Genomic DNA, 27,369 nt, shown 5'->3' with positions numbered 1-27,369 from the left:
ACATACCACAAATTCACGGAGAAAAATGACCCTTTTTTGGCAAAGTGCCTAGCTGTAGTTTTTTAACCCTAGATCTGTCGGGACCTAGGCAAACCTAGCAAACCTATACATTTTTGAAAACTAGACACCCAGAGAAATCCATGATGGGGTGACTTGACTGGCTGTCACCAGGTTCTGTTACCCAGAAACCCTTGCAAACCTAACAAATTGTCAAAAAAAACGCATTTTCCTCACATTTCTCTGGTGGAAAGTTCTGGAATCTGCGTGGATCCACACATTTCCACACACCCGTGTTCTCCAAAGTCTTCCAAGAAAAATGGTACCTCACTTGCGTGGGTAGGCCTAGTGCCCGCGACTTGAAACGGCGCAAAAAGCAACATGGACATACCACAATTTCACAGTGAAAAATGACCCTTTTTTCTCAAAGTGCCTAACTGTAGTTTTTTAAACCCTAGCTCTCCCGGCACCTAGGGAATCCTAGCAAACCTATACATTTCTGAAATCTAGACACCCAGGGGAATCCAGGATGTGGTGACTTGACTATCTCTCAACAGGTTCTAATACCCAGAATCACTTGCAAACCTAAAAAATTGTCAAAAAAACACATTTTCCTCACATTTCGGTGGTGGAAAGTTCTGGAATTGCGTGGATCCACAAATGTCGACCCACCCGTGTTGCCAAAGGCCTTCCGAGAAAAATTGTACCTCACTTGCGTGGCTGGGTCAAGGACCCGTGACAGACAACGGCCCAAAACCTATTGAGGCGATATCAAAATTACCTATCACAAACCAACCTGGTTTTGCAATGGGGTCCCATGAGTTTTTGGCCCTGGGGTCGGCGGCCATCTAGGGAAATGTACCAAACCCACACATTTCTGGAAACAAGACACCCGGGGAGTCCATCGAGGTATGGCTTGCGTAGGTCTCCCAACATTCTCCTACCCAGAAACCCCTGCAAACCTCAAATTTTGCTGAAAAAATCACTGTTTTCTCAGATTTCTGTGTGGGAAAGTTCTGGAATCTGCATGGATCCACAAATTTCCTCTCACCCAGCGTTCCCCCAGGTCTCCTGATAAAAATGGTTCCTCACATGTGTGGGTAGGCATAGTGGCTGCAACAGGAAATGGCCCAAATCGTACTGTGGAGACTTCAAAATGACCTATAAGAAAACTACCTGGTTTGGGGGGGGAAACCTGAGATTTTGGCCCTGGGATTGGCGGTCATCTTGGGAAAGTACCAAACCCAAACATTTCTGAAAACTAGACACCCGGGGGAGTCCAATGAGGTATGGCTTGCATGCATCCCCCAACGTTTTCCTACCCAGAATGCCATGCAAACCTCAAATTTAGCTGAAAAAGACACATTTTCCAAATATTTTTGTGTGGAATCATAATGCCGGCACAAATTTCACAGATGAAGTGTTTTCATCATGGATGGTAGTCAGCATGTAGACATCTCTCCTGTCTGAAAACTTCACAGCTAAAAGTTCCTCGCAACGCAACGCACTGCACTGTCCCCGCACAAGCTATTTCTTTCCCTGGAGCATAGATCTCAGAAAATCGATCAACAAAGTGATCAATGACAGGCCGAATCTTAAAAGGACGGTCACACTCAGGGTGATCTCATGGCAACGCTAAACCATTATCGAAAAAATGCAGCATCCGAAGCAGAAGCAGAAGCAAATACCTAACACGACTCATGACTGCCGGAAATATAGCCGTTGCCATCAAGGTACTAGTAGACCAATATGAAGACATTGATGGCTTCCTTAGCAAGCCCATCAAAAAAGTTAAGCCCAAGAACTTCTTCCTCTCTTACCATTTGTGGGAGTCCACCGGGTAGCTCTAGAATGGAGCTTAAGGCTGGTATTGCTGTCCCTTAAAAACTGTTCGGCATACAAATTAGTCTGCTCAACAATCTCTGCCAAAAACACATCGTCCATAAACAACTGAAAAGAAATTATCGGCAAAAAGTTTTCTGTATTCACTTTACACCCTGGAACACCAGTAAAGTCTGGCAATGCTGGCTGCACCATGCCCAAGGCAACCCAGAGGTCATCACTTCCAACTGGAAGCCTTGCAACCTCAGGCTGCAACCCAGATGCCTCTTGCCGCACTATCGGCACATCAATGTCCTCTTCTAACACAGGCAACTTGGAACAACTACTGGTAGAGCGGCAAAGGGGGGGTAAAGAGGTTACCTCGTGGTACTGGAGTTTGCTCGAAGATATCGATGGGGAATTCACCCTCCCTGGAGATCTTTGGGGAGAAGATTTGGACTATCATTGCAAAGAGGACTGGATTAAATCTTTTTCCATACTATACAAAATTGTGAAACCTGCATGGTTTAGACGGAATCATCTTTTCACAGTACATCGGGCCTACCTCTCCCCGTTAAGGCTTTCAAAGTACCAGCAAAATAAAAAGTGCAATAAATGCAATCTTCCCAATGCATCGGATATTCACATGTTCAAAGATTGCCCCTCTATCGCCTGGTTCTGGGATGAAGTCATAACATCGCTGAATTCCATTCTAGATGCCAACTTGATTCTTACCTTGCCATTAATAGTTTTTGGTTTAGACTCCAATATCACGGGCCAGGCCAGTTTTTTTTTATTCTATGCAATACTCCTGGCCAGAAGACAGATTTGTAAAGTCTGGGTCGACCCATCTGTGCCTCAGCATGCTGGCTGGTTGACGTCCCTGATCGAGACATCAAAGATGGACTTAGCCAGGCCAAGTAACAAAGGTAATCGAGCATTCTGGGACATTTTGATTCATCGCAGATAGGGTACCGGGGTTTTTTTTTTTTGCTTTTTTTTCCCCGGGTCCCATGATTATGCCTAAATAAACTCCAAGGATCTAGGGTCTCCAATCTCCGGTTTTTCTCCATTTAGATCCTATAGCTGGTATTAAATCCAATCGGGATGTGTCTCCTTTTCTGGCTTATCATCATCCGCCAATATGTTATCGTGCTTAGGCTCGGTTGAGGAATTAATCATGTCTTCTACCGGAGGGCACGCCAGGTGGTCGGTGTACGCAGATAATGAGGGATATGGCAAATGAGGACAAAAAAGGAAAAAAAAAAAAACACAGGCACTTCATCCGCACTAAGAGTAGCTTCATCTGCACTGAGAATAGCTTCATCATCCGATGATGCCATGTGGAGAGAAAACTCACTGCCTGAATCTTCCCCTCCCACCTCTGCCTCAGAATCAGAGTCAGTCTCTGAACCATGGTCAGAGGAAGAATCAAAAAGCATACCAATAACCTGCGGCTAGCCATTATCCTTACGAAGAAAGGAGTCTGCACAGACAAGTCAACAACAACCAACACAGTGCAAAATAAGTAAGTAAAAAAAATGTGTGCCTATATCACAAAGATCTATATTCTCAAAAACTAAACGATTCACTTGCAAGAGACCGCTACACTTACCAGCACCTACTCTGCAGAGAGACAGCAAAAACGATATCCCACTAGAAAGGAAAAAAAAATAAAAATTACAAAACAAAATACATATCGAGCACAAATGCAGAAAGTTTTTGACACTTAAAAAACAGAAGCCAAACATACTGCAATTATTACACCATTTGCAAAAAACAGAAATGAAAAACATTAACATTGTACAAAAACCAGTCTATTACCAAACACATGCAACTACACAAACATCAGAACCATCAGTAACGCAACCGCAACCTGGAACAGTCTAAAGAGCAAAAGCCTTGAACTAGAACAAAAAGGAAGAAATAAACCATTACAATTGCAATTCGCAAGAAATAAAACAATTAACATTATAACACGCTATGTCACTACCCAAATGGGGGCAGAAAGGCCAAATAAACGGGCAGATCTGCCCCCGGGGGGGCTGAATACACATTAAAAAAAATGTCCCCTGGAAGCGACCAATTTATTTATTTTTAAATTCCTGGCTCTAGTGGGCTTTTCTGCCCCCCCCCCCCCGGGCCAGAAATGCCAAAATATGCAGGTGATCTGTCCCCGGGGGGGGGGCAGAATAGTCTTAAAAATTATTTAGGCCCATAAGGAAGTGACCCTTGCCCAAGGGGTCGCTTCTATTTAAAATTGAAAACACTCCCAGGTGTCTAGTGGGGTTTTCTGCCCCGGGGCAGAAAGTCCAAATAAACAAACCGATCTGCCCCTTACTTTTTTTAAAAATATGGCCCCTGGAAGCGACCCTTTCCCAACAAACAAATTTCCTGGCTTTAGTGGGCTTTACTGCCCCCCCCCGGGCCAGAAACGCCAAAAATAATCAGGCGATCTGTCCCCAGGGGGTCAGAATATACTTTTCAAATAAATTTGGCCCCTGGAAGCGACCCTTGCCCAAGGGGTCGCTTCCATTTAAAAATAAACAAATTCCCTGGTGTCTAGTGGTGTTTTCTGCCCCCCGGGGGGGCAGAAAAGTCTCAAATAAAATTTCCCCCTTAGGAAGCGACCCTTGCCCAAGGGGTTGCTTCCTTTGCATCAAAAAACACATCCCTGGTGTCTAGTTAGCCAATCTTCTTCTGCTAAGAGGATGTCATAAATAAATGATAAGTTCATCCAAAAAAGTCCTTTAACTTTCCTGGGCTTATCCCCCTCCATCCAGAGTGTTATTTCAAATAGAAGTTGTGTCCTCAGAATTCTGGGAATGTCTGATTTTCAGACCAGCAACTTTCTTTTTCTTAAATTGAGGTTTTGGATTTTGCTTATCTTCTTTTTTAGAAGTAAAATCTTGAGCACGCTGCTTGTCTCTGGACTGTGTGCGCTCCTCTCTGTGTTCTGACCGTCCTTCTCTTTCGGAGCTTTTCTTCGAGCCCTAAAAAGAATGAGAGGAACGTGTATCAGTATCCTGATACCTGTCAGGTTTCCTAATATTATCCCTATTCCTGAGGTTGTACCTCTTTTCAGAGTGCTCCTGTTGAGGAGACCTACCTCGGGACTGAGATTTCTTGTATTTAGACTTTTCTTTTTTACTATCCCACTTCTTTTCAGAAGAAGTAGGTGCCTGTTTAAAATTGTCCTTCTCAGGACTGCCCTGTAGTTGAGGTTTTAAAGCATTTCCCCCAAATTATCCCTGCCTAATTCTGCATACGCAGTTTCAATTATTTTGGATAGTTCATTCTCCTGTTCTAATGGAGAGAATTCCCTTAGGCGATGGCGGATTGCCACTGATGCTGCTTCCCCTTTAATGTTAGCTAGTATTTTGGCTGATACTGGTCATAGTTGTTTAACAACTTCATCCCTAAGTTTAGGGCAGGTTCTAGTCCATAGTCATTTTGTATTTGTCCTAATACATCTGGTACTACTGCTAATGAAGGAATACCATGAGTTCTGGTATATATGGCAGCAAAGACTGTACCCCAAGAGGTGCAATCCTCTAACTGTGGTGTAATCCCCATGGGCAAACAGATAGTTAACATTCTGTGTTTTTCAAATGGTGTGGTATTTGGGAATACTGCTTCTGACTGGGTTATTTTCTGAGCTACCCAGAAAGGAATTTGTTCACGTTTTGTGGGCACTTCCCATTACCGCGTGTAATGTTTGTGGCGTAATTTTAGTACCTGAGCTCTGTTTAGGAGCTGCAGTAGGTGTAATTACTGTTGGTTGGACCGCTAGAGTCTTCAAGACGAAGCGTGTCATGTTTCTGTAGAGTTTTATCAACTCTTTGTGTTGAACAAGTAGTTCATTCTGTGGCATTGTGTCAATGTCTGGATGTGGTGCATAGGTCGCTAATATTTGCCATGTTGCTCCTGGAATCCCTAAAGGACCAAGCTTTGCTCTTGTTTTTATGTGGGGTAGTGCGCCATTGAACCAGAAAATATGTTCCTGGAAAGTAAGCGGAATCTCAGTCTCCTCAAAAGGAGTGTAGACCACTGGAATGTCATCATGTAGGTAATAATGAAAAGTTTTTGTAACAGCATCGGCTGCTGGGAATATAATCCATGAGTAGGATACCTCTGTTTTGAAATCTTCGTGTGCCTCTATCACAAATATTACTATACCTCCTCTGGGTTGTAACCCATGTTTGAGTAGTTTTACTGTTAAAGTTTGTCTTACTTTGGGTGCAATTTCTATTGTATCTGCATCAACCTCACCAGTCTGATTAGGTCCTTGGTTTAAAACTCCTTCCTCATCCGCCATCGTGTTTAAGACATGGAATTATTGTCCAAGGAAAGGATCAAAAGGTTTTATGCAAAGGTTTTATGCACAATTTGGGGAATATTGTCCTTTCAAGCTTGATTAACCAACAGCCAATACATAGGATATCTCGCCTACTCAGCTGTGGCAGAGTTTTTGCCCACTTACTCCAGACGTCTCTGGGTTTTGTAAGTAGGGTCTCTGAGAATAAGCACGACTGAGCTACTCAGATTCTACTGTTGAGTAGGTGCGCCATCAATATACCACGTTAGGCACCATGTAGTGTAGTCCTAATAGTACCCTGTCATGCAGGACCTACGCTTTTTATGGATAACATATACTGTGGGTCTGGTGGCAGACTGACTCCGTGCACCCCGCCGCATATGTTAGCCTATAGTTTGCATTAGCTAGCTAGAGATTAGTTTTTGGCAACCTCAGAACACAATAACCTCAGACTTGTGGAAACAATAGACTACTTTTCACCCAGTCACATGTGCTTGCTTATTTTGCTCTCAGAGAGATACAGAGGAGAAACAGTCGAGCGTTTTTAGAATAAGAATTTATTGTACCGTAGCACTTCTCATGTAGAATAAGTGCGCTGTTACAACTGTAACACAGTAGCAGAGATATAGAACCAGCAGTACAGTGAATAAAAAAAGGAATAGTATTGTTCTACCATTGTGCAATAGTCACGAACATATACATAAATATGCAATGCATTTATAAAATAACGTGCATACTCCTAAGATGCCTGACTAGATGTACCTGAGTGTACCTAGCATGTAAGTAGGAGCGAAAGAGCTACTAAGCCTAAGAGCCAAATGTCTAAGAGCCAAGAATCCTGTTAGGATTGAGTCGAAACCCCCGTACCTGAATAGTAAGTGTGTGGGACTTCGTCCTGGACTTGAGTTGGACACCCCGCAAGGGATCGTCAGGCCACTGTCAGCTGGAGCAATGGCATGCCGGAGCTGCAGCTTCTCTGGTCAGTGTATCGGTCTTAAAGTCTCGGTTCCCTCCTGATTTGTGATAGCAAGAGGTGCTGTATTTATACAGTCTATGTACGTGTGTTACCCATTGTTCAGTATGAGGTATGACGTATGACGTTGGGGATTAAACCTTGTGCGTTGATGAGAGAGGTGAAGTATGCGTCCTGGAGAGTGTACTCATCAATTATTCATATGTGCTAAGGATGAAGTCTTAGCAATATCGATTGGGAAAAACCCACCCTCGGCATGGAACTAGGTGAAAGGTTTAGTCCTTAAAAGGCTACAGTCCACATAAGGTGTGATGTCCCCATAAGGCATTCTGTCCTTATTTGGAGTAATGTCCTTATAAGGTTCGGTCATATGAAATAAAGGGAGCTGATGTAGGGAAATTGTACGATGTTCCCTGGACCACACATGTATTGGTGGCTGCAGCAATTGCATTATTACAGACATGCTATTGGTGGCCAGGTCTTTACAAACAGACCAAGGACTTTGTCCTTAAATGCGACATCTGCCAGCAGATGAAGGGTTCCACTGTGGCACGTTCACCACAGACACCTTTACTGATTTTAAACAAGCCTTTGGCTTGTGTTTACCTTGACTACTGTGGCCCTTTGTCATCACAACTGGTTGCCATAGATTCCTGCTCTCTTTTCCTATGGGTATGGCCACAGTTGTAGGCTGATGTCTAAACTGCTATAAAGGATCAGCAAGTCTTTATCGGGACATACGCGGTTGGGGCATTACATTCCAATCAGGGTCCGGTGTTTAGCTCTAGGGCTTACAAAGAGGCCATAGAAGCTTGGGTGTGACTCTTTGTTACTCCTCCCTGTACCATCCTGAGGGAAACAAAATTGTGGAGGGGAAAACCTGGGACTTAAAGCAGTCCTTAACAGGTAGGGTACGAGGCTCAGGCCACAGTTGGGTCCATCATCTATATGGGGTCCAAAGGGCCCTCATAAATCTCCACAGAAAATCCCTGGCTGATTGGACTCTGTTAGACCTGGCACCATTGGCGTGAGTCTCCCTTCCATTTTTTCGCTGTGCCTCCTCTGTTTTTTCTGGATATCGATGCTCTGGGCGCTGCGCCACTGCCATTCAGTGCCGCAGCGCAGGTGCTCCCTGTGTAAAGATGACATATGAATTGATGTATCCCTGATTGGCTTATTTGGTCTACCTGTTAGTCCCTAGTAATGTGGCCTGTGTGTGCCCAGGGCTGGTAAACCAAATGCTGCTGGTGGGCCTGCAGCACTGGTTTGTGCCAATCACAGAAGCAGCTTGTAAAGTGTGTCTCAGACCTGCCACTGCAGTGTCTGTGTGCAGTCTAGAACTGCCATCTTGGCTGTGAAGTGCCCCCACTTTCCAGCACCTGAACCTTCCCTTGGCATCATGTAAGCCACCCCTATGGTAGGGTGCATTGTATGTGTAAGGTAGGACACGCTCTGATGTGTGTAGCATGTCCTGGTAGTGAATTACACCTAATTTCGTTTTTCACTACTGTAAGGCTACCTGTTCTCCATAGGCCAGAATGGGAGGTTTGGCTATTACATTCTATAGTCCTAACTGACCCATAGAACATGGTAGAAAAACGAATCAAGTATTCCTGAGCTCAGAATATTAAAATACATCTTTTAGTGGAGTTTATTTTATATTCTGTGTTTGAAAATACCACTTTTAGAAAGTAGGCATTTTCTTGCTTAAGCCTTCCAGTGTGGTCTGCTGTTATGTGTATTGGCTGTCTGGTTTTGGAGGGACAGGGCAGGCTGAGTCAGACCTGGGTTGAATACAGAGATCTGCATTGGAGTATGGGGAGGGGTAGCTCCTGGACCTGAATAGGGCTGTGCCTGGCAAGGTGAATGCTGGCTCCACCTCCCACTGTGCGTCTGATGGCAGACCCCCTCTTTCTGAAAGGAAGGATGCAGCCTGGTAAACAAAGTGCTCTGGGCCTGGGCAGAACTGGTTCTGGCTGGGTTCAGTGACTTGTAGCTTCTGAGAACAAAGACTTTTGGGGTATAAATATCTGTGCTGAAACCCCTACATTTTGTATTGCCCCTGGATCTCAAGACCAACCTCTGTCCGTTGAACTGAAGGAAAACTGCAGGAGAGGACTGTCCTTGTGCTGTGTGCTGTTCCCTGGATTGGCCTGCAGTAGTTTTCATTGGACTGGAAAGAAGAGGGAAAAGGAGCTGTAAGAGAACTTTTTAATCTTGAACCTGCAATCACCCAAGGGCTAGAGAGAGAACTAGCCTCATGACTGAAGTCTCAGGCCCAGTAGACTTAATTTCGTCGCTAAAGCCCGTTTGCGAGCTGCCACAGCCGAGGAGCATCAAGAAAATCGTTGCACGGCTGCCGCCGAGTGCTTGCTGATCAAGTCATCGCCCCGCACGGTTGTGGGCCTCGAAATCCTCGCTATCGCCCGGTTGCGAGACGCTGCAGCCGAAGAGCGCTCAGAAATCTAGTGCGCTGCTGCCGCTGAGTGCTCACTGACCTGATCATCGCCGGCACGTTTGCGGGTCTCAAAACCATTGCTAAGGTGCGTTTGCGAGCCGCCGCGACCAAGAGCGTGAGGGAAAACATCGCTACCATGCCGTAGCGGCATTTTGTGGATTATTGACACCAATATCCAGGAACTGTGAGTAAAAGGGTCGCAGAGACCACTACCCTGAACTGAGCTTTGCATTCCCCATTTGAACTACTTTTGCAGCATCAAGAGAGTATTATTTTTCATACAGTATTGTGGCTTTCTTGTTATTTGGTCTTGTGATAAGCCTATATATAAAGATAACTATTTTTGATCACTACCTGTGTTGTGTCCCTTTGTAGTGTTCTTCACTGTATTACTGTGTATGGTCATAGATGCTTAACACACTGCCTCTGAGATTAGCCTAACTGCTCGTACTACGTTACCACAGGGTGGAGCAGGGGTTTGTTAAAGGGGTGCAGCCCTTCACTCTGACTTAGAAAGAAGGGTCCCTGCTTGGACAGTGGCCATCCACTGCCAACCAGAGACCCCCATTTCTAACATTGGTGGCCAGCGGTGGGGATCTGGACTTGCGTTTGTGACCGAATACAGTAATTATAGTGTACACTACTAGTGAGTGCAGACCATACATATTTGAGCATTTTTTTTTTTTTTAGTCTATTTTTGATTAAGAGTGCCAGTTATTGATACAATGGCCAAGCCCAGAGTCGTTGACCCAGAAGAGTTCTCCTGGGAAGAGGAGAAGATAGATACCTACACTTCCAAGGAGCTCAAATTGTTTTGAGAAAAATGTACAGTCCCTACCACAGGATTGACCAGGAAAGAAGAGTTTTGCAAGGCACTGAAGGCCTGGCTAGCAGCCAGGGATGCCCCTAGGGATATGGAAGAGCCTGTGGTGGAGGGAGAAAATGTGGATGAAGTGATTGAAGTAGAATGTGGTAAAGTGCTTTCCAGCCCTGGCACGAGGGGTCTGTCCCCAGAGGAGATGGAGGACAGGGAAAGAGAGAGACACCATAATATGGAGATGGCTAAGATGAAATTAGAAGATCAGAGGGAGAGAGACCTTAAGAACAAAAAGCTAGAGTTTGAAATGATGAAAATGAAGCTTGAGCATGAAAGAGCATTGAGGGAGCTGGAGATTAAGGCAAAGAGTGGAGAGGCCCCCAGTCCCTCTGGTGGCAGCATACCAGTAGTATAGACGGAGAGCAGAGTATACATTCCTAAAGAAGTTATTAAAGATTTCCACACCCCCGTGCGCCACCCCGCCAGACGGCTAGTGTAGCCTTGGAAGGAGAAGAGATGGATGCCCAAGAGAGGTGGGACTCTGTACAGTTAACCCTTGTCTCCCTAGGAGACTGCAAGATGGTCTCTAAAACTGCACTGCCTGACAACACTAAGAAATACAGGCAGTGGATGACCATCAATAGCCATAAAGTGGAGGCTCTCAGGGACACAGGAGCCAGTATAACTGCTGTCAGCTCCCGGTTGGTGTCCCAAGAGCAGATTATTCTCCATGCATTCTGCCCAGTAGTGTCAGCCGACAACTCAGAGAGCCAATGTGAGGTGGCTCAGGTTCCCTTCGAGTGGGGAAGGGGTCTCAGGAACTCTTCAGGTAGCTGTGAGGCCCGCCATGCCTGTAGACTGTCTGTTGGGCAACGATTTGGAGAACTCCCCGTGAGCTAGAGTGGACAGGAGTTCTCACTTGGAAATGCTGGGTCTGCCTGAATGGGCGTGTGCTACCACTCGGTCCATGGCAGCCAAAAAGGGTGTTGAGAAAAGTCTGGAGCCTGAAAGTATGGCCCAAATCCCTGCCTTAGAGAGAAGGAGCGGGGGCCGCGGGAAACCAGCCCCCTTAGTTCCCACGGCCCAGGAAGGAGCAGACCTTAAGGGGGATGCCCTGGAGCCTATCGGGGAGCCAAGCACCGACCTGGGGGACCTGCCTGAGCTGACCCATTGGCAGCAGGAGGGGGCCCACCAGGGAGGACTTTTGTGAATAGCAGAACATTTCTAGAGGGTATGCGGCATCAGGCTGCAGCCCAGGCAGCAGGTGATATGTCTGGTTCGCATCTGATCTATTGGGAGAACAGTCTCCTGTATAGTGAGCCTAAGGCTGCTGAGCCAGGGTCAGCCCGTGTGCTGGTGGTACCCGAGTGCTTCAGAGCCTTCCTACTGGGGTTGGCTCATGACATTCCGTTGGCAGGACATCTGGGGCAGACCAAGACCTTTGAGATGTTGATGTTGATCACCCACTTCTATTGGCCCCAGATGCGCAAAAGTACAGATACTTATTTCAGGACCTGTGAGACTTGCCAGGCAAGTGGGAAGAGGGGGGGAGATCAAGGCCCCACTCCAGCCCTTTCCCATTGTGAGTACCCCATTCGAGCGAGTGGGAATTGACATTGTGGGGCCTCTGGACCCCGAGACAGCCATGGAAACAGGTACATCCTGGTCTTGGTGGACCATGCCACCCGGTACCCTGAAGCCATCCCGCTCAGGACAGTGACGGCCCCCGTGATGGGACGTGCACTGATGGGGATCTTCTCCCATGTGGGGCTCCCCAGAGAGGTGGTGTCTGACAGGGAGACCAACTTCATCTCCCAGTACATGAAGTCTCTGTGGGAGGAGTGTGGGGTAACTTATAAGTTCACCACTCCTTACCACCCCCAAGGAAATGGCCTGGTTGAAAGGTTCAACCGGACCTTGAAAGGTATGATCATGGGCCTAGAGGAGCCCCTGAGGCATAAGTGGGATGTCCTCTTGCCATGCCTGTTGATCACCTACCGTGAGGTGCCCCAGAAGTCCTTAGGGTTCAGCCCCTTTGAACTACTCTATGGTCACCCGGTCAGAGGGCCTCTGAGTCTGGTCAGGGAAGGCTGGGAGCAATCTCCCAGGAAACCTCCCCAAGATGTATTTAGCTACATCTTGGCCTTCAGGAACCAGACTCGGCGTTTCAGAAAGATTGCTGAGGCAAATCTGGAAGCCAGCCAGGAGGAGATGAAACATTGGCACGACCAGAATGCCACTCTGGTTGAGTTCCAACCTGGTCAGAAGGTTTGGGTACTGGCCCCAGTGGAGCCCTGCACGCTCCAAGATAAGTGGACCGGTCCATTTGAGGTGGTGGAGCGCAAAAGTCAAGTTACCTACTTGGTGGATTTTCTGCGGGTCCTGCATGTGAACCGCCTAAAGCCCCACTTTGCGAGGTCTGAAGTGGGCATGTTGCCTGCCACAGATGCTGGAATGGAGGAGGAGAGTGAGCCTCTTCCTGACCTCCTGTGCACAGAAGAGAAGGATGAGTCAGTTGAGGGTGTGGTCCTCTCCACCACACTGACCCCTGAGCAGCAGAGAGATTGTCACCAGCTGTTGGGACAATTCTCAGATTTGTTTTCCCTAGTGCCTGGTGTCACTGACTGGTGCGTCCATGAGGTAGACACTGGAGACAGCCCCCCTGTCAAGCATAAGGCTTACCGGGTGTCTGACAGGGTTAGGGCCCACATTAAGGAGGAAGTCTCCAAAATGTGTGTCCTAGGGGGGATTGAGTCCTCTAGCAGCCCTTGGTCCAGCCCAGTGGTCTTGGTACCAAAAGCTGCTGCGCCTGGTGAGGCACCTGAACTAAGGTTCTGTGTGGACTACCGAGGTCTCAATTCGGTCACAAGGACCGACGCGCACCCCATCCCCAGAGCAGATGAGCTCATTGATCGGCTAGGGGCTGCCCGGTACCTCAGCACGTTCGATCTGATGTCTGGGTACTGGCAGATCGCCTTGACTGATGGGGCAAAGGAGAGGTCAGCATTCTCCACACCAGATGGGCACTACTAGTTCCGTGTGATGCCCTTTGGGATGAAGAATGCCCCTGCCACCTTTCAGAGGTTTGTCAACCAGGTGTTGGCTGGGCTGGAGGATTTCAGTGCCGCCTACCTGGACGACATTGCAGTGTTCAGTTCCTCCTTGGAGGATCACTTGCGCCACCTCTGGGAAGTGTTGATGGCGCTGCGCAGAGCCGGCCTCACAATCAAGGCCAGTAAGTGCCAGATTGGGCAGGGTTCTGTGGTGTACCTGGGACACCAAGTGGGGAGTGGCCAGGTGGCAACCCTGCAGCCCAAGATTGAGACCATCCTGGCTTGGGAGCCCCCAAGGACCCAGACACAGGTGAGGGCATTCTTAGGACTCACGGGGTACTACAGGAGGTTTGTCAAGGGGTATGGCAACATTGTTGCACCCTTGACTGAGCTAACTTCCAAGAAGCAGCCAAAGATTGTGAACTGGACTGACACCTGTCAAAAAGCTTTTGATGCCCTCAAGACTGCCATGTGTACAGCACCCGTACTCCAGCCACCCAACTTTGCTAAAGAATTTATGGTCCAGACAGACGCTTCAGAGCATGGGGTGGGGGCTGTTCTATCACAGATCAATGAGGAGGGACTAGACCAACCTGTAGCCTTCATCAGTAGGAGGTTACTGCCACAGGAACAGAGGTGGAGTGCAATTGAGAGGGAAGCATTTGCTGTGGTCTGGGCGCTGAAGAAGCTGAGACCATACCTGTTTGGGACTCACTTCCGGGTTCAGACAGACCACAGGCCCCTCAGATGGTTGATGCAAATGAGGGGTGAGAATCCCAAGTTGTTGAGGTGGTCCATTTCCCTACAGGGGATGGACTTTATGGTGGAACACCACCCTGGTACAGAGCACGCCAATGCTGACGGTCTGTCCAGATTTTTCCACCTTAGTGATGAGAACTTCCCAGGGGATGGGTAGTTCTCCCCACATTTCAGCTGGGGGGGACACGTGTTAGACCTGGCACCATTGGCATGAGTCTCCCTTCCATTTTTTCGCTGTGCCTCCTCTGTTTTTTCTGGTGACCGATGCTCTGGGCGCTGCGCCACTGCTATTCAGTGCCGCAGTGCAGATGCTCCCTGTGTAAAGATGACATATGAATTGATGTATCCCTGATTGGCTTATTTGGTCTACCTGTTAGTCCCTAGTAATGTGGCCTGTGCGCGCCCAGGGCTGGTAAACCAAATGCTGCTGGTGGGCCTGCAGCGCTGGTTTGTGCCACCCACAGAGGCAGCTTGTAAAGTGTGTCTCAGACCTGCCACTGCAGTGTCTGTGTGCAGTCTAGAACTGCCATCTTGGCTGTGAAGTGCCTCCACTTCCCGGCACCTGAACCTTCCCTTGGCATCATGTAAGCCACCCCTATGGTAGGGTGCATTGTATGTGTAAGGTAGGACACGCTCTGATGTGTGTAGCATGTCCTGGTAGTGAATTACACCCAATTTCGTTTTTCACTACTGTAAGGCTACCTGTTCTCCATAGGCCAGAATGGGAGGTTTGGCTACTACATTCTATAGTCCTAACTGACCCATAGAACATGGTAGAAAAACAAATCTAGTATGCCTGAGCTCAGAATATTAAAATACATCTTTTAGTGGAGTTTATTTTTATATTCTGTGTTTGAAAATACCACTTTTAGAAAGTAGGTATTTTCTTGCCTAAGCCTTCCAGTGTGCTCTGCTGTTATGTGTATTGGCTGTCTGGTTTTGAAGGGACACGGCAGGCTTAGTCAGACCTGGGTCAAATAGAGAGATCTGCATTGGAGTATGGGGAGGGGTAGCTCCTGGACCTGAATAGGGCTGTGCCTGGCAAGGTGAATGCTGGCTCCAGCTCTCACTGTGCGTCTGATGGCAGACCCCCTCTTTCTGAAAGGAAGGATGCAGTCTGGTAAACAAAGTGCTCCAGGGCTGGGCAGAACTGGTTCTGGCTGGGTTCAGTGACTTGTAGCTTCTGCGAACAAAGACCTTTGGGGTATAAATATCTGTACTGAAACCCCTACATTTTGTATTGCCCCTGGACCAACCTCTGTCCGTGGAACTGAAGGAAAACTGCAGGAGAGGACTGTCCTTGTGCTGTGTGCTGTTCCCTGGATTGGTCTGCAGTAGTTTTCATTGGACTGGTAAGAAGAGGGAAAAGGAGCTGTAAGAGAACTTTTTAATCTTGAACCTGCAATCACCCAAGAGCTAGAGAGAGAACTAGCCTCCTGACTGAAGTCTCAGGCCCAGTAGACTTCATTTCGTCGCTAAAGCCTGTTAGCGAGCCGCCGCAACCGAGGAGCGTCAAGAAATTCGATGCACGGTTGCCGCTGAGTGCTCGCTGACCAAGTCATCGCCCCGCACATTTGCGGGCCTCGAAATCATCGCTATCGCCCGATTGCGAGCCGCCGCAGCCGAAGAGCGTTCAGAAATCCATCGCGCTGCTGCCGCTGAGTGTGCGCTGACCTGATCATCGCCCCGCACGTTTGCGGGTCTCAAAACCATCGCTAAGGTCCGTTTGCGAGCCGCCGTGACCAAGAGCATGAGGAAAAACATCGCTACCACGCCGTAGCGGCCTTTTGTGAATTATTGACACCAACATCCAGGAACTGTGAGTAAAAGGGTCGCAGAGACCACTGCCCTGAACTGAACTGTGCATTCCCCATTTGAACTACTTTTGCAGCATCAAGAGAGTATTATTTTTCGTACAGTATTGTGGCTTTCTCGTTATTTGGTCTTGTGATAAGCCTATATATAAAGATAACTATTTTGATAACTACCTGTGTTGTGTCCCTTTGTAGTGTTCCTCACTGTATTACTGTGTATGGTCATAGATGCTTAACACACTGCCTCTGAGATGAGCCTAACTGCTCGTGCAACGTTACCACAGGGTGGAGCAGGGGTTGTCAAAGGGGTGCAGTCCTTCACTCTGACTTAGAAAGAAGGGTCCCTGCTTGGACAGTGGCCATCCACTGCCAACCAGAGACCCCCATTTCTAACAGACTCCCAATGAGATCCTGTTCAGGGTAAAAATGTGGGTCCCAGACCCCGACAGCCCCAGTACTGTGGCAGCAGAAATACCATTTAATCTAAATGAACGTCAGGTTGCTTTACAAAAACTGAACAGCTTCCAGGATGTACAAAGCAAAGTCCAAGCAAAACGTTCTACCACTGGGGAGGTGAAGGGAGTACCAGCAAGACCTGGCTGGATCCTAAAGATTGGGGATCTAGTCAGGGAGAAAATTGTGAACAAGAAAGAATTTGGACCATCTTACAGAGGGCCTGTACCTGTCCTGGCAGTCTTCTGCCTCTTGCCAGTTGCAAAAACAAGTGATTTCTCTCCATTGATCTGAACAAACCACTCTATGTGGGCAGTTGTCAACAGTAGGCCACCTGTGCTCCTGGGTAGTTACCTGCCTCCTCTCACTACCATGCAGGAAGGTTGGATAGAAGCTTTAGTTACAGATGAAGCAACTCCTCTCCGACGATAAATCACAATAAACAACAATGAAGTATCCCTTCTACCAATTAATGAAACTACCACTGTGCAGTCAACTAGGACAGAAACACAGATTTCAATTCGGAAAACCAACACAAATCTTGCTTACATCAATGTGCCACAGACTGAGTCAACTCCCAGTTCTATGAAACCTGCAGAGCTGCCAAAAAAAGGTCACACTGCCTCTGGCTACTTCATCGACTTTGATGACTTATCTTTGGATTTAACTGATCCACCACTACCACCTCTACCGCTGAGACAGAGACTGCGAGTTTTTTATCTTTGACTGACAAAGACATATTTTGTTTCTTCATGGTTACATCTCTGGATTACAATTACGCTACTTTTCCAGGTCCTTTGGATTGATTTTGTGACATTATTTTTCTTGGTTCTGAGTGGACACTATCTCCCAGCACACTCTGCAGTACTACTGGTGACCTTGGTTCTCAAACAACACCTGCCATCACACAGAGAACAAAAATACCTTTTCCTAGTGAACATTTCGACTGTTCCAGTTCCTGGTGGGATTGTTTGGGATAGGGTATTGTATGATGTGTATGGCCCCAATGCAGTTTTTGAAATTCTGTATTTGTGTAAACTATCTCTAAAAGACATTGTCACCCCTAGTACTATCTCTGATGATTGGGATGCAGATTATGTGCATGAAATGTTAAAAAATCTAGGGAATTCTACTGCTTTTTCTTCTGTTGAACTGTATGAAGAAACATCTAACAATGATTAAATGTTCTGCTTACAACATTATGGTCATTATTTCCTACATAAAGTCATTACTCCATGTGCTGGTTTTAACTACACACAATGGAAACATTGCCCTACATCACTATGGGGTAATTCAAAAACATTTGCGCAGAGGCTTGCTTATTTTCCTGGGTAGGATACATTTGACTCAGTATGCAGACAAACACCAAACTGATATATTCTGATTTATTTCTTTCCCAGCTGTCCACTCAAGGGTTCAACTTTTGGAGGGACACTATTTAGTCAATAATGGGGACAAAAGATTGTCAGGGGCAGGGGAATAAGACATTATTTAGAGCATGCATTATACCACAACATATGATTTTCCTGAACAAAACTGTGCAACAAATGTCATGTCTTAGTTTACATAAGATTTGAACACACAACACATTCCCACATTCGGAGGTTTTGAAAACTGTCAACAGTTTATCAAATATAACTAGGAAACACTAGACATCATGCTACGCAATGGCACATATAATTCATCAGACACCAATTGGAAGGGCTGGTTAGTGTGGCCGTTAGATACTAACAGATGTTAAGAACGATTCCTGGGCAACTATGAGGGCTTTACAATAAGCAGGCCCAATCAGCCTTATGTGCAGGCAAAACACTAGGATGGTGATAACTTACAGTGTTGGGAAGATATGCCTTGATTGGCTAAAAACCTCAACATTGTCTCAGGTAAAAGAGCACTTGTTGCTTCTTTCTGGTGACCTGGAACTATGAGACTCCTTGTTAGGTCTCGAAAGCCACTTCAAAAATGCTTCTTACATGCAATATACAATGAAATATGGAAAGTTTCTCAGCAGGAAGCTGCTGAAAGGCTGTGCCAAATTGACAATGCTAATTTAGAAAAAGCTCTAGCACTATAGACAACAGCATGACAACACTGACCTCTAGAATATATTTCCTGGGCAACATAGTGTCATCAGCGGATCACTGACATAATATCGACTACCAAAATATAGACATACAAAAATATCAATGCCAAAATATAGAATGCCAAAATATCGAATCCCTATCTCCAAACAGGTAAGTACAAAAATATAGAATCCAAAATATCATTGTTAAAAATATAGTTAGTCAAAATATCGAATTTTTTAAATGTCTTAAAAGTAATGTAAAATGAATGAAATAATACATATAATTAACTGACACATACTTAAAAATACTTAAATAACATTAAAATTAATAAATAATTAATGTGACTAAAAAAAAAATATATACATATATATTAACGCAATATTATTTAAAAATATTCACTATTTTCTGCGTAGGATAGCGGGCGGGTAAAATTTACTATTACCACTCCAGTAAGTGCAATAGTAGGGAAAGCGTTGGATAGCGGGAGGGTCAAAATTACTATTCCCACTCCAGAGAATGCAACAGTAGGGAAAGCGTTGGATAGCGGGAGGGTAAAAATTACTATTCCCACTCCAGAGAGTGCAATAATAGGGAAAGCATTGGATAGCGTAGGGGTAAAAATTACTAATCTCACTCCAGAGAGTGCAAAAGTAGGGAAAGCGTTGGATAGCGGGAGGGTAAAATTTACTATTCCCACTCCAGTGAGTGCAACAGTAGGGAAAGCGTTGGATAGCGTAGGGGTAAAAATTACTATTCCCACGCCAAAGAGTGCAACAGTAGGGAAAGTATTGGATAGAGTAGGGCTAAAAATTACTAATCCCACTCCAGAGAGTGCAACAGTAGGGAAAGCGTTGGATAGCGTAGGGGTAAAAATTACTAATCCCACTCCAGAGAGTGCAACAGTAGGGAAAGCGTTGGATAGCGGGAGGGCAAAATTTACTATTCCCACTCCAGTGATTACAACAGTAGAGAAAACGTTAGATGGCGTAGGGGTAAAAATTACTATTCCCACTCCAAAGAGTGCAACAGTAGGGAAAGCGTTGGATAGCGTAGGGATAAAAATTACTATTCCCACTCCAGAGAGTGCAACGGTAGGGAAAGCGTTGGATAGTGGGAGGGTAAAAATTACTATTCCCACTCCAGAGAATGCAACAGTAGGGAAAGCGTTGGATAGCGGGAGGGTAAAAATTACTATTCCCACTCCAGAGAGTGCAATAATAGGGAAAGCATTGGATAGCGTAGGGGTAAAAATTACTATTCCCACTCCAGAGAGTGCAAGAGTAGGGAAAGCGTTGGATAACGGGAGGGTAAAATTTACTATTCCCACTCCAGTGCGTGCAACAGTAGGGAAAGCGTTGGATAGCATAGGGGTAAAAATTACTATTCCCACTCCAGTGAGTGCAACAGTAGGGAAAGCATTGGATAGCGTAGGGGTAAAAATACCTATTCCCGCTCCAGAGAGTGAAACAGTAGGGAAAGCGTTGGATAGCGGGAGGGTAAAATTTACTATTCCCACTCCAGTGAGTGCAACAGTAGGGAAAGCGTTGGATAGCGGGAGGGTCAAAATTACTATTCCCACTCCAGAGAATGCAACAGTAGGGAAAGCGTTGGATAGCGGGAGGGTAAAAATTACTATTCCCACTCCAGAGAGTGCAATAATAGGGAAAGCATTGGATAGCGTAGGGGTAAAAATTACTATTCCCACTCCAGAGAGTGCAACAGTAGGGAAAGCGTTGGATAGCGGGAGGGTAAAATTTACTATTCCCACTCCAGTGAGTGCAAAAGTAGGGAAAGCGTTGGATAGCGTAGGGGTAAAAATTACTATTCCCACGCCAAAGAGTGCAACAGTAGGGAAAGCATTGGATAGAGTAGGGCTAAAAATTACTAATCCCACTCCAGAGAGTGCAACAGTAGGGAAAGCGTTGAATAGCGTAGGGGTGAAAATTACTATTCCCACTCCAGAGAATGCAACAGTAGGGAAAGTGTTGGATAGCGGGAGGGTAAAAATTACTATTCCCACTCCAGAGAGTGCAATAATAGGGAAAGCATTGGATAACGTAGGGGTGAAAATTACTATTCCCACTCCAGAGAGTGCAAGAGTAGGGAAAGCGTTGGATAACGGGAGGGTAAAATGTACTATTCCCACTCCAGTGAGTGCAACAGTAGGGAAAGCGTTGGATAGCATAGGGGTAAAAATTACTATTCCCACTCCAGTGAGTGCAACAGTAGGGAAAGCATTGGATAGCGTAGGGGTAAAAATTACTAATCCCACTCCAGAGAGTGCAACAGTAGGGAAAGTGTTGGAAAGCGGGAGGGTAAAATGTACTATTCCCACTCCAGTGAGTGCAACAGTAGGGAAAGTGTTGGATAGCGTAGGGGTAAAAATTACTATTCCCACGCCAAAGAGTGCAACAGTAGGAAAAGCATTGGATAGAGTAGGGCTAAAAATTACTAATCCCACTCCAGAGAGTGCAACAGTAGGGAAAGCGTTGGATAGCGTAGGGGTAAAAATTACTATTCCCACTCCAGAGAGTGCAACAGTAGGGAAAGCGTTGGATAGCGGGAGGGCAAAATTTACTATTCCCACTCCAGTGATTACAACAGTAGAGAAAACGTTAGATGGCGTAGGGGTAAAAATTACTATTCCCACTCCAAAGAGTGCAACAGTAGGGAAAGCGTTGGATAGCGTAGGGATAAAAATTACTATTCCCACTCCAGAGAGTGCAACGGTAGGGAAAGCGTTGGATAGTGGGAGGGTAAAAATTACTATTCCCACTCCAGAGAATGCAACAGTAGGGAAAGCGTTGGATAGCGGGAGGGTAAAAATTACTATTCCCACTCCAGAGAGTGCAATAATAGGGAAAGCATTGGATAGCGTAGGGGTAAAAATTACTATTCCCACTCCAGAGAGTGCAAGAGTAGGGAAAGCGTTGGATAACGGGAGGGTAAAATTTACTATTCCCACTCCAGTGCGTGCAACAGTAGGGAAAGCGTTGGATAGCATAGGGGTAAAAATTACTATTCCCACTCCAGTGAGTGCAACAGTAGGGAAAGCATTGGATAGCGTAGGGGTAAAAATACCTATTCCCGCTCCAGAGAGTGCAACAGTAGGGAAAGCGTTGGATAGCGGGAGGGTAAAATTTACTATTCCCACTCCAGTGAGTGCAACAGTAGGGAAAGCGTTGGATAGCGGGAGGGTCAAAATTACTATTCCCACTCCAGAGAATGCAACAGTAGGGAAAGCGTTGGATAGCGGGAGGGTAAAAATTACTATTCCCACTCCAGAGAGTGCAATAATAGGGAAAGCATTGGATAGCGTAGGGGTAAAAATTACTATTCCCACTCCAGAGAGTGCAACAGTAGGGAAAGCGTTGGATAGCGGGAGGGTAAAATTTACTATTCCCACTCCAGTGAGTGCAACAGTAGGGAAAGCGTTGGATAGCGTAGGGGTAAAAATTACTATTCCCACGCCAAAGAGTGCAACAGTAGGGAAAGCATTGGATAGAGTAGGGCTAAAAATTACTAATCCCACTCCAGAGAGTGCAACAGTAGGGAAAGCGTTGAATAGCGTAGGGGTAAAAATTACTATTCCCACTCCAGAGAGTGCAACAGTAGGGAAAGCGTTGGATAGCGGGAGGGCAAAATTTACTATTCCCACTCCAGTGATTACAACAGTAGAGAAAACGTTAGATGGCGTAGGGGTAAAAATTACTATTCCCACTCCAAAGAGTGCAACAGTAGGGAAAGCGTTGGATAGCGTAGGGATAAAAATTACTATTCCCACTCCAGAGAGTGCAACGGTAGGGAAAGCGTTGGATAGTGGGAGGGTAAAAATTACTATTCCCACTCCAGAGAATGCAACAGTAGGGAAAGTGTTGGATAGCGGGAGGGTAAAAATTACTATTCCCACTCCAGAGAGTGCAATAATAGGGAAAGCATTGGATAACGTAGGGGTGAAAATTACTATTCCCACTCCAGAGAGTGCAGGAGTAGGGAAAGCGTTGGATAACGGGAGGGTAAAATGTACTATTCCCACTCCAGTGAGTGCAACAGTAGGGAAAGCGTTGGATAGCATAGGGGTAAAAATTACTATTCCCACTCCAGTGAGTGCAACAGTAGGGAAAGCATTGGATAGCGTAGGGGTAAAAATTACTAATCCCACTCCAGAGAGTGCAACAGTAGGGAAAGTGTTGGATAGCGGGAGGGTAAAATGTACTATTCCCACTCCAGTGAGTGCAACAGTAGGGAAAGTGTTGGATAGCGTAGGGGTAAAAATTACTATTCCCACGCCAAAGAGTGCAACAGTAGGGAAAGCATTGGATAGAGTAGGGCTAAAAATTACTAATCCCACTCCAGAGAGTGCAACAGTAGGGAAAGCGTTGGATAGCGTAGGGGTAAAAATTACTATTCCCACTCCAGAGAGTGCAACAGTAGGGAAAGCGTTGGATAGCGGGAGGGCAAAATTTACTATTCCCACTCCAGTGATTACAACAGTAGAGAAAACGTTAGATGGCGTAGGGGTAAAAATTACTATTCCCACTCCAAAGAGTGCAACAGTAGGGAAAGCGTTGGATAGCGTAGGGATAAAAATTACTATTCCCACTCCAGAGAGTGCAACGGTAGGGAAAGCGTTGGATAGTGGGAGGGTAAAAATTACTATTCCCACTCCAGAGAATGCAACAGTAGGGAAAGCGTTGGATAGCGGGAGGGTAAAAATTACTATTCCCACTCCAGAGAGTGCAATAATAGGGAAAGCATTGGATAGCGTAGGGGTAAAAATTACTATTCCCACTCCAGAGAGTGCAAGAGTAGGGAAAGCGTTGGATAACGGGAGGGTAAAGTTTACTATTGACACTCCAGTGAGTGCAACAGTAGGGAAAGCGTTGGATAGCATAGGGGTAAAAATTACTATTCCCACTCCAGTGAGTGCAACAGTAGGGAAAGCATTGGATAGCGTAGGGGTAAAAATTACTATTCCCACTCCAGAGAGTGCAACAGTAGGGAAAGCGTTGGATAGCGGGAGGGTAAAATGTACTATTCCCACTCCAGTGAGTGCAACAGTAGGGAAAGCGTTGGATAGCGTAGGGGTAAAAATTACAATTCCCACTCCAAAGAGTGCAACAGTAGGGAAAGCATTGGATAGAGTAGGGTTAAAAATTACAAATCCCACTCCAGAGAGTGCAACACTAGGGAAAGCGTTGGATAGCGTAGGGGTAAAAATTACTATTCCCACTCCAGAGAGTGCAATAGTAGGGAATACGTTGGATACGTTGGATACGTTGCCTGCACATAAGGCTGATTGGGCCTGCTTATTGTAAAGCCCTCATAGTTGCCCAGGAATCGTGCTTAACATCTGTTAGTATCTAACAGCCACACTAACCAGCCATTCCAATTGGTGTCTGATGAATTGTATGTGCCATTGCGTAGCATGATGTCTAGTGTTTCCTTGTTATATTTGATAAACTGTTGACAGTTTTCAAAACCTCCGAATGTGGGAATGTGTGGTGTGTTCAAATCTTATGTAAACTAAGACATGACATTTGTGCAATAGTAGGGAAAGCGTTGGATAGCGGGAGGGCAAAATTTAATATTCCCACTCCAGTGATTACAACAGTAGAGAAAACGTCAGATGGCGTAGGGGTAAACATTACTATTCCCACTCCAAAGAGTGCAACAGTAGGGAAACCGTTGGATAGCGTAGGGATAAAAATTACTATTCCCACTCCTGAGAGTGCAACAGTAGGGAAAGCGTTGGATAGCGTAGGGGTACAAATTATTATTCCCACTCCAGTGAGTGCAATAGTAGGGAATATGTTGGATAGCGTAGGGGTAAAAATTACTATTCCCACTCCAGTGAGTGCAATAGTAGGGAAAATAATAAATTAATATTTTATTAAAAATAAATGAATTATTAGTACCAAAAAAGTATTAAAATTAATTACCAATCACACAATATTTAATAATTAATTATAAATACCAATACATTTTTGATTAATTAATTACCTATTAATAATTAATTAACAACCAATTATTTTTCTATAACACACATTAATAAATGCAAAAAATACCAAATAATAATTAATTAATAAGATATTAATATCACTATACACAAATTATTTAAATAATTAATTTAGAATTATATTACTTCCCACCATATTCCCCTATAAACCCACTACCCGCTACAAATATCAAATGAATACAATTAACATAATTATCAATTAAACAATTAATACAAATTAATTACCAATTAATACAAATTATTTCCCAATTAATAATTAATCAACAATTAATTTTCAATACCAATTAATAATTAACTAATAACAATTAAATTACTTCCCACCCTATTCCCCTATAAACCCACAACCCACTACAGAAGTAAAACGCAAAATTAAATTAAAAATAATTAATAATTCCTATCAATTATTATTTAATATACTATAATTAAATTACTTCCCACCCTACTCCCCTATAAACCCACAACCCGCTACGGAATTAAATTACACAAAAATGAAATAACATAAAATTCATTACTTTAAAAATATTCTAACATACATTCCAATATTAATACATACTTTTAACACATATACTAACACTTAAAACACTATAAAAAAATTCGATATTTTTAACTACTATATTATGACTGTCGATATTACTTACTTCTATATTATTTAAATCGATATTTCTTACCTGATTTTCGATATTCTTCACCACTATATTTTGGCAATTCGATATTCTGTCCATTCTATATTAAAAACTCGATATTCTGTCCAGTCGATATTTTTTTTTCGATATTATGTCTATTTACCGTCATCAGCAACAGGCATTATACAACATGTCCGGATTACAACATAGCCAATCACAACTTAGAACCATCCGGCTGTTGACTTGGAAACTTCTGACACTTCATTCTGGTCATGTACCATGGCAACATATTAATGCCACAAGCTTGTTTTCACCTTACCAACTGACAAAACAGCAAATACTCATGGCAGCCAAAAATGTGACATTCACTATTTTACACATAGAGAAATTAGAGAGGCTACTGTTCACTGTTGCTGAAACACCCTCCGTGGATTGAATAATCCAAAGATTCATGTCCCTGCTGATTGCAACATTTTATTTCCAATACTGCTTAGAACACCATCAAGTAGGCAGATACAAAGCATTAAGGGAAGTGTATATACAAGAGTATTGTGAGTTACCTTTCAAATACCGGTGTAGGAATAAGGACACTGACGTCTTTCTCATGGTTTCCAACTGCAATAATGCTTTGAGTGGTTCCTTAGTGTGCAAGGAGGTTTCGCTCCATGGGGCTTGTAATGCTTCCACAGCAAGCTAATATTGATACTTGAAAGGTTCCACAGTGGCCATGATTCGTCCAGCTTTCAGATCACTCTTGAATGAGAGTTATTTGATGTTGAACAATCAAGGTCGTTACGGGATGAGACTTGGCATTGCCAATATTGTCACGGTTTCTTCTGTGGTCACTTGTAAACAAGTATTTTTCCCAACTGCCCATTCAGTTAGAAAGGTGGCCTCGATAAAACTTTTGAACGTGCACTTTGACTCCTTGAGCAGACTGAAAGCCTTACTGTTTCAAAAAGATGTGGCCTTAACATCTGCAAAGGAGATGTTTGATCTTCAAGTTGCAAGATTCTCTTTGGAAATACAATTGGTATTCCGCACTGATTTCCCACAACATTTTGGAGAATAGGTGCACCACATTTTTAACATGTCTCATATGGTAGGGGAAGCACACTTTGTTTAAAGTTTAGGTTCTGGCTTGGTTAGCACCTTCCAGATATTTTTTGGAGTCATTCCAACATTTATTCACCCCATGCTTGCAAGCGTCTTTGAAGATCTTCCGCTGGTCCTGTTCCTGATTGTTGGCATTGTGATTAAAATCTTTGTGCTCCGCAATGGATGTCCCATTTAGAATGGAGATGGCTCTACCAACCAATGAGTCAATCAATAAATCAGTGTTTGTTAAGTGCGACTACTCAACCGTGAGGGTCTCAAGGCACTGGGTGGGGTGGAAGTAAGTGCTGATGGACGCTCAGGTTCTGTTGAAGAGCCAGGTCTTGAGATTCTTCCTCAATTGGGTCAGCACTGGCAATAGCCTGAGGTGGAGAGGCAGGGTTTTCAGGTTTTGGTGGCGAGGTAGGATAAGGATCTTCCTCCGGTCCTGGTCTTGCGGATCCGAAGGACAGTGGTAAGGGCCAGTTTGGCAGAGCAGAGGTATCTGGAGGGTATGTGGAATGAGAGGCGGTGGTTCAGATATGCTGTTCCGGTGTAATGGAGGGCTCTGTATGCATGTGTGAGGAGCTTGAATGTGACTCTTTTGTTGACTGGGAGCCAATGGAGTTCTTGCAGGTGTTCGGAAATCTGAGAACCAGTCTGGCTGTGGCATTCTGATCATTCAGTAGTTTCCTGAGGATTTTCTGGGTGACACATGCTCAGAGTGCGTTGCCTTAGGCGAGTCTGCTGCTGAAGAGTGCATGGGTGACCATCTTTCTGGCATCAGTGTGGATCCATCTGAACGTCTTTCGCAGCAGGCGAAGATTGTGGAATCATGATGAGGAGATGGCATTGATCTTGTGGTTCATCATGAGTGAGGAGTCTAGTATGATGTTGAGGTTTTGTGTGTGGTCTATGAGTGTGGGGGGGTCCTAATGCAGCAGGCAAGAGGAGACTTCCCAAGCAGAGCTGTTGGGCCCAAGGACGAGGACTTCGGTCTTGTCCGAGTTGAGCTTGAGGCAGCTGTCTCTCATCCATGTAGCGACAGCCTTCATCCCATCATGAAAGTTGTTTCTGGCGATTGTGTGCTCATTGGTGAGGGA

At 45.1% G+C, this 27,369-nt stretch overlaps 1 long non-coding RNA gene across 1 annotated transcript in view; it reads right to left on the bottom strand.

Annotated features, from left to right (window-relative positions):
* Window positions 1-27,369, bottom strand: part of LOC146821163 (uncharacterized) — a 184,632-nt gene that overhangs the window by 86,037 nt on the left and 71,226 nt on the right. The window contains exon 3 of the long non-coding RNA XR_014962667.1: window positions 3,434-3,474. This is a non-coding gene — a long non-coding RNA (uncharacterized LOC146821163). The remainder of the gene's footprint in view (window positions 1-3,433; window positions 3,475-27,369) is intronic.

Source organism: Triturus cristatus, chromosome 6 (assembly GCF_964204655.1).
Source record: "Triturus cristatus chromosome 6, aTriCri1.1, whole genome shotgun sequence".
Classification (NCBI taxonomy): domain Eukaryota; kingdom Metazoa; phylum Chordata; class Amphibia; order Caudata; family Salamandridae; genus Triturus; species Triturus cristatus.
Note: the sequence above shows the minus strand (reverse complement) of the source record. Positions and strands in the feature narration are given on the sequence as shown.